This window comes from Schistocerca gregaria, chromosome 7 (genome assembly GCF_023897955.1).
Source record: "Schistocerca gregaria isolate iqSchGreg1 chromosome 7, iqSchGreg1.2, whole genome shotgun sequence".
NCBI lineage: Eukaryota > Metazoa > Arthropoda > Insecta > Orthoptera > Acrididae > Schistocerca > Schistocerca gregaria.
The window spans coordinates 396,112,708-396,128,452 of NC_064926.1; the positions used below are offsets into that span (position 1 = coordinate 396,112,708).

Sequence of the window (15,745 nt, forward strand, 5' to 3'; positions counted from 1 at the left end):
TTTCAGCAATGCTTCAACTATTCGTAAAAAGTGGATTAAGAGATAATAAAATTAGGAGAAATAGAAACAGTTTTATTGAAACATGTCAAATCCTTGTACACGCTGTTCATACAAAAATGGTTCAAATGGCTCTGAGCACTATGCGACTTAACTTCTGAGGTCATGAATCGCCTAGAACTTAGAACTAATTAAACCTAAGTAACCTAAGGACATCACACACATCCATGCCCGAGGCAGGATTCGAACCTGCGACCGTAGCGGTCGCTCGGTTCCAGAGTGTAGCGCCTAGAACCGCACGGCCACTCCGGCCGGCACCATTCGTACACATAATTTGCCTGAGTGTGGTATATTTCGGAACACTCAGACATAAAAATATCTGTATTACGATTTGGACATCTTTTTTCCTTTTGTCTCTTACTGACATCGGTGCGCACTTTGTAGGCGTTTTTGGCGCGATTTTTTCTCATCAATTGATATCATTTCGGCAAAATGTCTCTCACTTAGTCTGCCCAGTCCAGGAATTGGAGAAGACAGAATCTCTCGACGTGCTGTGAAAGAATTTCCTGAGAGAGAGTACACTTCTGTCTTTCAGCCATATCCCATGTCTCCTTGTGTAGCATGAATGCATTCGTGGTGCCCACCATAATGGGAGAACACTTTTGTCCTCAATCTGAACTGAGGTCTCTTGAAAGGATAGCAAGGGATCATTTGGTCTGATTTATCCACTCAACTCAGAATAGCAAAACACAAGGCGCTATTTTCGAATACAGATAGATCAAAATGCTACCAGGAATCCTTCATCATGCATTCTACGTGCTTACCGATAGAGGTAAGAAAGCGTAAAGGGAGCTACGAAGTTTGACGAACGGCGCGAGCAAGTCTTGGGTGCCGTCCGTTTCACGAATCCTCCTTCGATTCCTCGCGAAAGTACCTACTAATACTACTACTTAATGGGTTAGTTGAGAACTATTTTCAAGCGTCTGCAAGTAAAGGTATTCCAACATTCCCCTAAATCTCTCTAGTGAGACAAATAAACTTGTGACCATTCTTGCTGTCCCACTTTTGTTTATGGTAATTATAATCCTTTTTGCTAAGGGTAACACCACACACTTGAGCAGTGTTCTAGGATCGGTGACAGGAATGGTTTGTAAGCTGACTTGCGTTTTTTTTGTATCCTTCCAAAGGACGGTCAGCCGCCTGCTTTCTTTACGATTGAGCCTGTGTGTTGAAAACGTATATGTAAAAATACAGTCTTGTAACACATTAACTTCATCCAAATAACGAAGAAATGTTGTTTTACTAAGCGAAGATGAGTGTGACACTGGATTACAAATCGTGTTTCGAAGAAAGCGGGACCGATCGGGTGTGAGTGATGGCGCTTAATTTTTAAAACATATGAGAGGAAACCACTGAAAGAAGTCGATATCTTGCGCGTTTCCATCAAGTCACTCTGGAGTCGCCTTATTGCATAGATTTGGGCAACAAGGATTCAAAACGTTCTACTATCACTTCAGCGGCTTTTTAGACATCTAAACAATAATAAAATTTGAATCCCAAAGCATCCTATTCACAGCTTTGAATTTATCTTGGTTTGGCTATTTTAACAAATTGGTGTAATTACAATTCATACTAAGAACCTTTGTATCAGAGCATGCCTCTAACAAAATAGATCAGGAATGCTACCGGAATCAGGGAAATGATAGCGACACTGTCATTAAAGTAAAAAGATTAATAACATCTAGCATTCATCTTAATTGATTAATGAAAACATCGGAGAGCTTCATTCGCTTCAACGTTCAGAAATGTAAAATCCTACAAACGCAAAAACGTCGCCCCTTACGACTACGGTATCAATACAAACACGACATTATTACAAATATCTGGGTGTATCAATACGTGGGGATATGAAATGATCACATAGCCTCAATCGTACATAACGTAGGTCGTAGGGTTCTGTTCATTGGCAGGGTACTGGGAAAATATACTCTGCAAAGCAGATTACTTAGGAAACATCCGTGCGATCCATTCCAAAATATTGACCATGTGTGTAGGACACGTGCCGGATAAAACTAACACCGGATGCTGTTACCGACAGAGCTATCCGTACGCCTGTTTAAGAAACGCAATTCATTTCTTTAGCTAATAAAACAAAAGCGAAATATTTGATTGATAGTCGCCTACACGGGTACAGTATTCCATTTTGACACAGACTAACAATGTTTCTGACAAACAACAAATGAACAAAGATTTATTTTTTTTCCTTTTTTTGCCAAGAGACTGTGTGGTTAGTAATTTGCTGTGCGTAAAGGTTACATTGTATTACACGACACGAGTTTAAATTCAATCCTTTCCTGATTTAAATTACGTCGATCTCAAAAGTCTTACACGAGCTTATACCGTAATTTTTTGTTGCCGTTATAGTCTTCAGTCTGAAGATTGGTTTTGTGCATTGCTTCATGCTAGCTTACCCTGTGAAAGATTCTTTACCTACTCATGGCTAATGCACACTACATCAATACGAGTCTGCTTAGTGCAGTGACGCTTTGGTCTCCCTCTACAATTCTTAATGGCACTCTTCCATACACACACTCACAGACTTCACTCTGTTACCAAATTAACCTATTCCTTGATGCCCCATGATGCTCGCGAAAGGCAAGCGTCGTTCATTCAAAATCAGATGCCATTTCGGGTTTCATTCAAGGAGATCACAGGTAGTAATTCTTGTCTGAATTTAATATATACAATTGTTGTTGTTGTTGTTGTTGTTGTTGTGTTCTTCAGGCCAGAGACTGGTTTGATGCACCTCTCCATGCTACTCTATCCTGGGCGAGCCTCTTCATCTCCGAGTAATTACTGCAACCTAAATCCTTCTGAATCTGCTTGTGTATTCATCTCTTGGTCTTTACGGTTTTTATCCTCCATGCTTCCCTCCAATGCTAAATTGGTGATCCCTTGATGCCTCAGAACGCGTCCTACCAACCGATCCCTTCTTCTAGTCAAGTTATGTCACAAATTACTCTTCTCCGCAATTCTGTTCAGTACCTCCTCATTAGTTACATGATCTACCCGTCTAATCTTCAGCATTCTTCACCACATTTCGAAAGCTTCTATTCTCTTCTTGTCTACATTGTTGATTGTCCATGTTTCACTTCCAAGCATGGCTACATTACATACAAATACTTTCGGAAAAGACTTCCTGACGCTTAAATCTATATTCGATGTTAACAAATTTCTCTTCTTCAGAACGCTATCCTTGCCATAGGCAGTCTGCATTTTATATCCTCTCTACTTCGACCATCATCAGTTATTTTGCTAACCAAATAGCAAAACTCATTTACTGCTTTAAGGGGGGATATAGTTAATTTTGGTTCAAAAAATCGATTTTTCAAAAATATAATTTTCTTGATCTACACAGTTTAATCTATGTTACGTGTGAATTTTATCGTGACAGCAGCTTTACAAATGTCTTTAAATTGTTAAACTGATTAGTTCTGCACTGGCGACCACTCCCACCTTTTCCGACATTTGGGAAACTGCCTGCTTCAGCGGAATTTTTGTCAGTGTGAAGGTTATTTCCTTTCGATATCTGTGGCTGACATCTGTACCTCTGGTTGACATCTTTATCTTTGCCTGAAAACTTTCTTGCTTGTGGTTTATTTAGCTTTTTGACAATACTTTACGTATTAGTTGGTGGAATGCTGAATTCGCAAACCTTTACATGGAAGTCAAGATTTATGCATAATGGGTGGTGGAAAAACTGTGTTTAGGAAACAGAGGTTTCATGGAAAGGAAGCAGCTCGAAATGAAGAACACAAACTCTCAGCTTCGGCATCGAAACTTGGGACAGGAGAAGTGTACAGGTGCTGCCCGAATAGCAAACCTCATCTACTACTTTAAGTGTCTCATTTCCTAATCTAATTCCCTCGGTATCACCTGATTTAATTCGACTACAGTCCATTATCCTCGGTTTATTTTTGTTGATGTTCTTCTTATATCGCCCTTATAAATGGTTTACTACAGCCACATTTGGAAACTTTCTGGCTGATATATACTATCTGATCAAAATTATCCGAACATTCCTATGTAATGCGGAATCCGGTGCTAGACGTCACGAGATGCAGCACTTCCAGTATAAAGGAGGGCAGGGAGAAATGTGTCTTCATTAGAGATGCAATAACACCGGAATTTGTCGATCAGGAGAGTTCAGTGGCCTCGGAAATGGACTGGTCATTGGATGTCACCTGAGTAAGAAATGCGTCTGGGAAATTTGAACCCTTCTAAAGCTGTCCAAGTCGACTGATGGTGATTGTCAAGTGTAACCTCTAAATAACAAGCACAGGGAAACGAAGACCAGGCAGACATCATGTATTGACGGACACAGCCCGTCGAGCATTGCAGAGGATCCTTGTAAAAAAATCGCGGAAGGATCATTCGTAAATTCAAAACTTCTACCAGCAGTCCACTTAGCACACTGACTATGTGTAGGGAGTTAAAAAGTGTGGGGTACAATGATTGAGCAGCTCATAAGCCACAAATACCTGGCGACGCTTGATGGAATGGTGAATCACACTGCACCCTGTGCCAATTAGATGGGAGGGCCTGCGTTTGTCGACTGTCAAGAATGATCCCCGTTATCACTTGAAGTGCCAACACTGAAGTACAGAGGGGTAGCGTTACAGTATGAGGGTTTTTTTGTGATTAGGGTGTAGTTCCGATATTTTCCTCAAGAAAATGTTAAATGTGGAAGGATAAGTACACTCTCTACGGCATTGTGCTGCGGACAACAGAGGTGCAGTCCTGTATGTTTCAGCATGGCCGTACATCCTGTCATAAAACAGCATCTTCTAAGCAATGGTCTGTGGAGAGTAACATTTCTGAAATGGACTGGCCTGCCAAGGGTCCCGACTTGAACCCAGTAGAAGACCTCTGGGATGAGACTTCACAGCAGACTTCAGCGTCCAACACCACTACCCTCTTTGATTTCGGCTCTTGAGGAAGAATGGGCTGCTACTACTCGATAGACATTCAGACAGCTCACTGAAAGTGTCTCCAGCAGAGATCAAGCCGTCATGAAGACGAAGGATGGACACATGCCACATTAACATCTTCTAATAGGGGTAGGTGTCCAAGTGCATTTTATGAAATCGTCGGCAGAATGCCCTCAATCTACGCCCCATAGAAATGAAATACAGTAGCTGTAGCACCTCTGAAACAAATTAAATATTATACAAAGCGGATGTGTATTTCTTTCCACACTCGACTGCCGACTAAATTTTTTGAGCATGCGAAATCCAGTCATTTAATTGTGAATCCTTGGTCGCATGCTGGTTCCGTTTATATGAACATTTATTTATAGACAGAACCGCTATCGGCGGCTACGTTAGGCGCCTCTGCGTAGCAGTATCATCAATTCTTCTCGTGCTCGTCCATCGTCCTAATGTACACTACTGGCCATTAAAATTGCTACACCAAGAAGAAATGCAGATGATAAACGGGTATTCATTGAACAAATATATTATACTGGAACTGACATGTGATTACATTTTCACGTAATTTGGGTGCATAGATCCTGCGAAATCAGTACCCAGAACAACCACCTCTGTCCGAAATAACAGCCTTGATACGCCTGAACATTCAGTCAAACAGAGATGGCTTGTCCAGGTACAGCTGCCCATGCAGCTTCAACAGGATACCACAGTTCATCAAGAGTAGTGACTGGCGTATTGTGACAACCCAGTTGCTCTGCCACCATTGAACAGACGTCTTCAATTGCTGAGAGATCTGGAGAATGTGCTGGCCAGGGCAGCAGTCGAACATTTTCTGTATCCAGAAAGGCCAGAGCAGGACCTGAAACATGCGGTCGTACATTATCCTGCTGAAATGTAGGGTTACGCAGGGATCGATTGAAGGGTAGAGTCACGGGTCGTAACACATCTGCAGTGTAACGTCCACTGTTCAAAGTGCCGTCAATGCGAACAAGAGGTGACCGCGACGTGTAACCAATGGCACCCCATACCATCACGCCGGGTGATACGCCAGTATGACGATGACGAATACACGCTTCCAATGTGCGTTCACTGCGATGTCGCCAAACACCGATGCGACCATCATAATGCTGTAAACAGAGCCTGGATTCAGCCGAAAAAATGACGTTTTGCCATTCGTGCACCCAGGTTCGTCATTGAGTACACCATCGCAGGCGCTCCTGTCTGTGATGCAGCGTCAAGGGTAATCGCACCCATGGTCTCCGAGCTGATAATCCATGCTGCTGAAAACGTCGTCGAACTGTTCGTGCAGTTGGTTGTTGTCTTGCAAACGTCCCCATCTGTTGACTCAGGGATTGAGACGTGGCTGCACGATTCGTTACAGCCATGCGGATAAGATGACTGTCATCTCGACTGCTAGTCATACGAGGTAGTCTGGATCCAGCACGGCGTTCCGTATTACCCTCCTGAACCCACCGATTCCAGATTTGGCTAACAGTCATTGGATCTCGACCAACGTGAGCAGGAATGCCGCGATGTGATAAACCGCAAAAAGTCGGAAACGTGATGGTACGCATTTCTCCTCCTTACACGAGGCATCACAACAACGTTTCACCAGGCAACGCCGGTCAACTGCTGTTTGTGTATGAGAAATCGGTTGGAAATTTTTCTCATGTCAGCGCGTTGTAGGTGTCGCCGCCGGCGCCAACATTGTGTGAATACGCTGAAAAGCTAATCATTTGCATATCACAGCATCTTCTTCCTCTCGATTAAATTTCGCGTCTGTAGTACGTCATCTTCGTGGTGTAGCAATTTTAATGGCCAGTAGTGTAATTAGTTAGACACTTCACTTAAATAAAAGATCGAATGTATTGTCTTCAGTGCCCGCTGTATTTACGAAAAGTAATTTCCTTCTTTTACATATTTATTATTTTTAACTAATGAGACGTCAAATATTTTTGTTGTGGCATGGAGTCCGAACAACTGAAGCACCTCTTCGTGCTTGTACGTCCTGTGGAAGCTTCTTCATATCTTGAACGCCTCTACGTCTTGACGTAACTGATGCAACCTACATCCGCTTGAACCTGTTTTCTGTAGTCAAACCTTGAGCTTCTTCAATAATTTTTACTCGCCCTCCCCCTCACTCACAAACACTTCCCTCTAGTAACAAACTGACTGTTCCTTGGTGTCACAAGATCTCTCCAATCAACACATACTTTCCTTCAGCTACGTTGTACCATACATTTCTATTCTCCCTAATTCGACACGATATCACTTCACTGGTTATCCGATTTACCCATTTTCTTTCTTCTGTTACACCCTGGTAATCCGATTTATCCATTAGCTTTCTTCTGTAACACCACATTTCAAAGGCTAATCGTCTCTCTGTGTGTGTGCTGTTCACACGCCACTCTTCTCTACCACAAAGGATGGATACTCAAATACTTTCAGAAAAGGTTTCCAAACACCAAAAATTTTATTACAGTCTGATATATTTCTCGTTCTTAAGCAGAACTGTTCTCGCTGCAGGCACCCTACATTTTACACTCTGCTCTACTTTTCCATCGTCAGCTATTTTTCTGCCTAGATAGTTATTCCTTTTAGTGTCTTATTTTCTGGTCTAATTTCCTAATCACGTCCGATTTAATTCGATTACACTCTATCAGGGTATGTTATTTTTGTTGGTGTTCATCTTACAACTTCTTTTCAACACACTATCAATTCTCCCAGCGCTTCTTTGTTAGGATTTATTTATCTCGAGTTTAGTGTTAACGTTTTTCCTGTTTGCTTCTCTTATGTCGATTTACTGTTCAACGTTTTACCTTTTTAATTGACATTCACTACGTGTTCTTCCCTCAGTCTAGATGAGGAACATCTTTTCCAACGTTATTTACAAATATTGTAACTTCTTTGTTGACGATAGTTAAAGTCTGATCTACATCTACATCTACATCCATACTCCACAAGCCACCTGACGGTGTGTGGCGGAGGGAACCTTGAGTACCTCTATCGGTTCTCCCTTCTATTCCAGATGATGGCTTTGCGAGCCGAAAACCGGTTAACTACATAAATTTATCTGTAGAACATACACCATGTTGTGCTTTTCATTTATAACTATCCATTCAGTTCAACTGATCTTCCACTTTATATTTGCCGTCTGTTTCGGAAATACAGTGTCATTCGAAAATGTTAAAGTTCTTTTTTTGTTCCTGTGTCGTGGTTAGGAGGGATAACTTTTGGAACTGTCACACGGTGTAACGCTGGAAGGTATGAGGCCAGCATTCCCACGTGTAGACTCATGAGTCGATACACATGTTCCTGCGTTATTAATATCCTTCAATTCTTGCACAACGAATATTTTCATAAATAAAGCTTTCAAGCCTTTGCTTGGTACAACAGATAAGGATAACCTCACCTATTGCACAGCCAAGAGTTGGGGGAAACCTAAGTTTGGATTTCGTATGCGTTAAGAGACCCATCAATAGCGACGGAACGCAGTAATTTGTCGCCAGGTCGCTCGATCAGTCTGCAGATCGCATTTGAATGCGCAAATAGCAGGTAGCAGCGACAGATCGCCTGTCGCTCTTAGTTCCCAAGCAATTTGCAGAATCACTCGCAGCGAATCACCTGTTTATCGCAGTACTGCTGTCCGCCTGCGACGAGTTTGTCTGGCTATCAAGCTTTATTTTGCAGTTTTGCTTCGTTACGCTACGGCCCTTGCGTTAAAATTTGTAGAGTTATTCAGGGAGCACGAACCACTCTGAAAAGTGAAGCCAGAAAATTGTCACTTACCTTAAGGACGGAAAAAATACAAAATTTATCGATGCTATTAGATTTTGCAGTGATCAGAATTTTGAGACTTGAGCTGCAGAACTTGAAATTAATGAAAAGTTAGAAGTAACAGTTACAACACATAGGATTCTGGTGATGATTTTAAGTTATTCGTGAAACAACTGAATGCATTATTAAACTATTTTTAGCAGGATGGGTAATATTAGGTGAAGATTTTAATTTCAATTCTTTGTAACGTACCTTTTCTAAGCTATACTTTAGTCGCTGTCTATTCTATATTACGTAATTCTCCTCTCATACAATTTACAACAGGAGTTATGGGACCCATTAGCACTGCTGTTTGGTAAGATTGTTAAAACACAGGGAGATAGTAATGCCGTAGTAAAACTACAACGTGCATAAATGAAAAAAGGAATCGAGCACTTCAAGATGTATTTCCGATATATAGACCGGTTTTAACGGAAAATAATATACATTCTGTGACATAAACTGTTGTCCTAAGAAATTAACATGCGTAAGTAGATTAAATGCCCCTACGCTCCTGGTTTACATAAAGAATCAGAATATGATGCAATCCAAGGAAAAACTTTAGTTAACATTAAGTGACAATGCAAATTATGTTATGAAATTATATGCAAAGTTATTAGAGCGCAAAAATTTGCATTTTCAAGAATTGATAAGCTTCTCTAGCAACAAAAACAAGGAATGATAAAACTGAAAAAAATTCATTAAATATAAAGAATGAACTGATCTAAAATAGCCCCATAACTGCAGGCACTTTTAGTAATCCTTTCGGTAGGCTTAAGTACCAGATAATTTCGGTCCGAACAGTTCCTCCTGCTCCCAAAACAAGGTTCAAAACCAAGTTTAAACAAATATAACGCAATTTTTACGAGTATAAGTTGACTTACGTTGGAAAACTACCACCGCTGCTAAACATAGCAATTCTGCAACAACAGAAATATATGACACTCCCATGTTCGAAATACTGGTTGAAAGTGTTTTCTGAGTGGCTCGTATGTGATGGGCACAAAGGAATCGTCCGACTGCAGAAGATAATCGCTGCTAAAGTTACCAGCGATATATTGCTGCTGTGTGTGTGTGCGTTTGTGTGTGTGTGGGGGAGGGGGGAGGGGGGGTGAGGTGGGTGGTCCTTTAAAAGACGTTAAGACCGAAGTGTCCCGTGTGTGTGTGCGTCTCTGTGTATGTGGAGGGGGGTCCTTTAAAAGACGTTAAGACCGAAGTGTCCGGTACTTGGGACGTGTGCTTCATTGCAGCCGACAGGAAGGACTTTCTCCAGAGGGCGTCGTGCGGGTGTCGTCTGCTCCTTAGACAGCGACACAAAGGATCGTTAACACCCACTGGCGACAACACGTGGCCCCGCGCGTCCTTCTTCTGTCACCGAACTGTGAGGCAACGGCGGTGAAAGTTGTTTGGAGACGCTCCTGCTCCGATGCAGATGGCACTGGCGTCCCGAATACGGGAAAAAAGAGCAAATACTTTACATAAAATAAGGTGTCGAGGCCGGCCGGGACACAGGGACGAAGTTTCGTTGCGTAACGAACGTTTTGGGAATGGAGGTGCTTTGGCGGTGGCTCCATCGTGGGAAGATATTCAGGCTTGGCTACCCATCTCACCCCACAGGAGTGGAATGCGAACATATTGAAACAGCTACCAGTGCAGGGCATTACCGTGCCACAGTAACCACACCCACCAGAAAGTTAGTCATCCGCAGCAGACATCACGCTGATGCCAGGCAATACCGTCCCTGACCTTGGTAGTGCCCCCACACCGGCGAGGAAGAGAGTACCCAGCTGTCTTCAGATATGCCACAGAAATGGCGATTATCACTGAAACAACCGGTTTTCAGTTACACCATTTCTTATCGTCTTCAGTTTATTCTTCACTTTCAACATCACCTTGACAAGGAACAGCAGTTTTATTTCAATTCCTTAAAGCGTTTATTAATCGTTCTATTAATAGTTGTAGTATTTATTAGGCGACTAGTTTCGAACCTTACAGGTTGATTTTCAGGCCTGGTCTACTGAGGCTACAAAACAACACATAGTTGTCAGTAAACGGTGAATACAGAAGAGTCATTACAATAAAAAGTTCAAATGTAACGGGAATTAATTATTTGAATGCAAATATACCTGCACCGACGGTGCCTGATCTTGCTAATAAACATTGAGTGGCAACACGTGCCACATAAATGTTTGCAGGATGAATGCCACAATCCACACGTGCCTGTTACCAAGTTAAAATCAAACTGGAGGTTAACGTAGCCAGCAGCACCAGGAAGCCGGCCGCGGTGGCTGAGCGGTTCTAGGAGCTTCAGTCCGGAACCGCGTGACTGCTACGGTCGCAGGTTCGAGTCCTGCCTCGGGCATGGATGTGTGTGATGTCCTTAGGTTAGTTAGGTTTAAGTAGTTCTAAGTTCTAGGGGACTGATGACCTCATATGTTAAGTCCCATAGTGCTCAGAGCCATTTGAACCATTTAGCACCAGGAAACTTTCTATGGCGTTAGCGGCGCGTCTCACGTACAAGCGCAGGTGCGCAGACAATGATCGTGTCGCGTTTTTAAATGGGGATGCGTCTAAGCACCTTTATTAAACCTTATATCAGTGCAGTGAATGACAACAACATATATAGAAGTATTACACAAATGCGAACACTATTGTGACGTGTACCCGTCACATATTTGAACAGAAGACAACGATTTCATGTCCAAGTGTGCGTCCACGGCCAAGGGACGCATCGAAATAAAATAGTGGACATTGAATGCAAAGTACACTGCAACAAATCACATTTCTTGCACCATTACAAATTTTGCATTCTACATACAGATGGTTGTCTTTCAAATGTCTACATATACACTCCTGGAAATTGAAATAAGAACACCGTGAATTCATTGTCCCAGGAAGGGGAAACTTTATTGACACATTCCTGGGGTCAGATACATCACATGATCACACTGACGGAACCACAGGCACATAGACACAGGCAACAGAGCATGCACAATGTCGGCACTAGTACAGTGTATATCCACCATTCGGAGCAATGCAGGCTGCTATACTCCCATGGAGACGATCGTAGAGATGCTGGATGTAGTCCTGTGGAACGGCTTGCCATGCCATTTCCACCTGGCGCCTCAGTTGGACCAGCGTTCGTGCTGGACGTGCAGACCGCGTGAGCCGACGCTCCATCCAGTCCCAAACATGCTCAATGGGGGACAGATCCGGAGATCTTGCTGGCCAGGGTAGTTGACTTACACCTTCTAGAGCACGTTGGGTGGCACGGGATACATGCGGACGTCATTGTCCTGTTGGAACAGCAAGTTCCCTTGCCGGTCTAGGAATGGTAGAACGATCGGTTCGATGACGGTTTGGATGTACCGTGCACTATTCAGTGTCCCCTCGACGATCACCAGAGGTGTACGGCCAATGTAGGAGATCGCTCCCCACACCACGATGCCGGGTGTTTGCCCTGTGTGCCTCGGTCGTATGCAGTCCTGATTGTGGCGCTCACCTGTACGGCGCCAAACACGCATACGACCATAATTGACACCAAGGCAGAAGCGGCTCTCATCGCTGAAGACGACACGTCTCCATTCGTCCCTCCATTCACGCCTGTCGCGACACCACTGGAGGCGGGCTGCACGATGTTGGGGCGTGAGCGGAAGACGGCCTAACGGTGTGCGGGACCGTAGCCCAGAATCATGGAGACGGTTGCGAATGGTCCTCGCCGATACCCCAGGAGCAACAGTGTCCCTAATTTGCTGGGAAGTGGCGGTGCGGTCCCCTACGGCACTGCGTAGGATCCTACGGTCTTGGCGTGCATCCGTGCGTCGCTGCGGTCCGGTCCCAGGTCGACGGGCACGTGCACCTTCCGCCGACCACTGGCGACAACATCGATGTACTGTGGAGACCTCACGCCCCACGTGTTGAGCAATTCGGCGGTACGTCCACCCGGCCTCCCGCATGCCCACTATACGCCCTCGCTCAAAGTCCGTCAACTGCACATACGGTTCACGTCCACGCTGTCGCGGCATGCTACCAGTGTTAAAGACTGCGATGGAGCTCCGTATGCCACGGCAAACTGGCTGACACTGATGGCGGCGGTGCACATATGCTGCGCAGCTAGCGCCATTCGACGGCCAAAACCGCGGTTCCTTGTGTGTCCGCTGTGCCGTGCGTGTGATCATTGCTTGTACAGCCCTCTCGCAGTGTCCGGAGCAAGTATGGTGGATCTGACACACCGGTGTCAATGTGTTCTTTTTTCCATTTCCAGGAGTGTATATAGTTAGCATACATAAAACATTTAAAAACAATACATAGCCTTTGTTTGGCCAATAAGTTCTGTAAAAAAATAGTTACATAGTCCTACTAAAACAGAGTGTCATAGCACCGAATCATTACTACGTCATGCTCGACTGCCTTGAAATCCCATTTTCCAATACTCAAAGTGCGTATCTGTTCATGCGAGTCCTACTGTGAATTACAGAGGACGAATACTGAAATACAGATACTGAAGCATTTTACGAAATTACAAACAATTTTCCGTTACTCGTAATGCATGCCGCATGAAGAGCCTGTTTCATATAATGTCACTACGATTACGCCGCCCTGCAGATATACACATCATGACCTGACAGAATTTTCTAACCAGACTTGCTAATCCAATTACAGAGGCACTTAAACGCTCTCTTACGAAACATTGTTTCAAATACAAGCATCCTGATTTCACATGTTTGCTGGTTTGATATGCACCTCTAATTACGAATTACACTCAAATGATGTGACATAAACTACAAAGCGCTCTCGGGTGAAACATTGTGCTACGTGTCATACATTGCGCATTGCTATACTATTTATTCACTGTGAGAACATCATACCTATTTTGGGCACGTAATGTAGTAACTAAAATTGAAACAGCCACTATACACTGAAGAGCCAAAAAAAAAAAAAAAAAATGTTACACCTACCTAACATCGTGTAGGACCCTCGCGAACACGCAGAAGTGCAGCAACACGACGTGGGATGGTCTTGACTAATGTCTGAAGTAGTGCTGGAGGGAAATGACACCATGAATGCTGCAGGGATGTCTATAAATCCGTAAGAGTGCGAGCGGGTGGAGATCTCTTCTGAACAGCTCGTTGCAAAGCATCCGAGATATGCTCAATAATGTTCATGTCTGCGGAGTTTGGTGGCCGGCGGAAGTACTTAAACTCAGAAGAGTGTTCCCGGAGCCATTCTGTATCAATTCTGGAAGTGTGCCGTGTCGCATTGTCCTGCTTGAATTGCCCAAGCCCGTCGGAATGCACAATGAACATGAATGGATGAAGGTGATCACACAGGATGCTTACGTACGTGTCATATGTCGGAGTCACATCTAGACGTATCAGGGGTCCCATATGACTCCAACTGCAAACGCGGCACACAGTACAGAACCTCCACCATCTTTGAACGTGCATGGTCCATGGATTCATGAGGTTGTTTCCATATCTGTACACGCCCATCCGCTCGATATAATTTGAGACGAGACTCATCCGACCAGGCAACATGTTTCCAGTCATCAACAGTCCAACGTCAAAGCCCATATCGATGATTTTTCGTTGAATGGTTCACACGCGGACACTTGTTGATGGCCCAACATTGAAATCGGTAGCAATTTGCGGAAGGATTGCACTTCTGTCACGTTGAACGATTCTCTTCTGTCGTCGTTGGTCCCGTTCTTGCAGGATCTTTTTCCGGCCTTAGTGATGTCGGAGATTTGATGCTTTACCGGATTCCTGATATTCGCGGTACACTCGTGAAATTGTCGTACGGGAAAATCCCCACTTCATCGCTATCTCGGAGACACCATGTCCCATCGCTCGTGCGCCGACTATAACACCACGTTCAAACACTCTTAAATCTTGATAACCTGCCACTGTAGCAGCAGTAACCGATGTAACAACTGCGTCAGACACTTGTTGTCTTATATTGGTGTTGCCGATCTCAGGGCCGTATCCTGCCTATTTCTCTGTAACTGAATACGCATGCCTATAACAGTTTCTTTGACACTTCAGTATATGTAAGCTTAATGCAAAAACCACTTACCATTAATTAAATAGAATTAAATTATAATTAATGAAATTTAAAAAGCCAAAAAATAAAATTTTAAAAACTTAGAAATCAGGCCACTGTGTCCGACTTGCGTGTACGAGCACATTGCACATTTGGACACTCTGCTTAAAAACCATTTAATCCTAGAGATTGTGCCATACACAACTTAGTCCCTTGCATTAACACTTAGCGATTACGGGGAAACGGCACTGGCGTCCCAGAACGTGTGATGAAAGTCTTGCACACTGTACGTGAAGTCTTACCGTCTAATAGACTACGCCACACAGCAAGAGGTGCATTATTGACTCCGGTCCCGGCGGAGGTTCGAGTCCTCCCTCGGGCATGTGTGTGTGTGTTTGTCCTTTAGGATAATTTAGGTTAAGTAGCGTCTAAGCTTAGAGACTGATGACCTTACCAGTTAAGTCCCATAAGATTTCACACACATTTGAACATTTGAACGTTATTGACTCCACATTGAGATACCGATTCTTATGTCGTGGGTTTGGTGCTAGTTTCTACTGGTGTTGTTGTTATTAATATACGGGCTGTTTCACTAAATGTGTTTGCCTCTGTAAGTTACGAAGTATCAGCAACACGTCAACGTACTCGTTGTTCGTGTATGCCATCTTCATCCGATGTCTGTAATTGTGGTATATTAAGCCCCGTTTGTTTGTGTGGCTCGAACTTTCGGGTATACGGCCGTGTGCGGCGACAGTCGGCAGTCTAAGAGCGCTTCGAGGAAGCTTCTCGCTCCGTGACACCGGCGACGTTACAACTCGGCCGCACCACATTTAGAAGGCTCATTGCGTTATGCGCAGCGTGTGTGGTATCTGCCCCTGAAACTTTGAAGGGCTGTAGTT

At 43.8% G+C, this 15,745-nt stretch overlaps 1 protein-coding gene across 1 annotated transcript in view; it reads left to right on the top strand.

Moving 5' to 3' along the window:
* Positions 1-15,745, top strand: part of LOC126281236 (endochitinase-like) — an 87,899-nt gene that overhangs the window by 1,040 nt on the left and 71,114 nt on the right. The gene's annotated exons all lie outside the window — the stretch shown is intronic.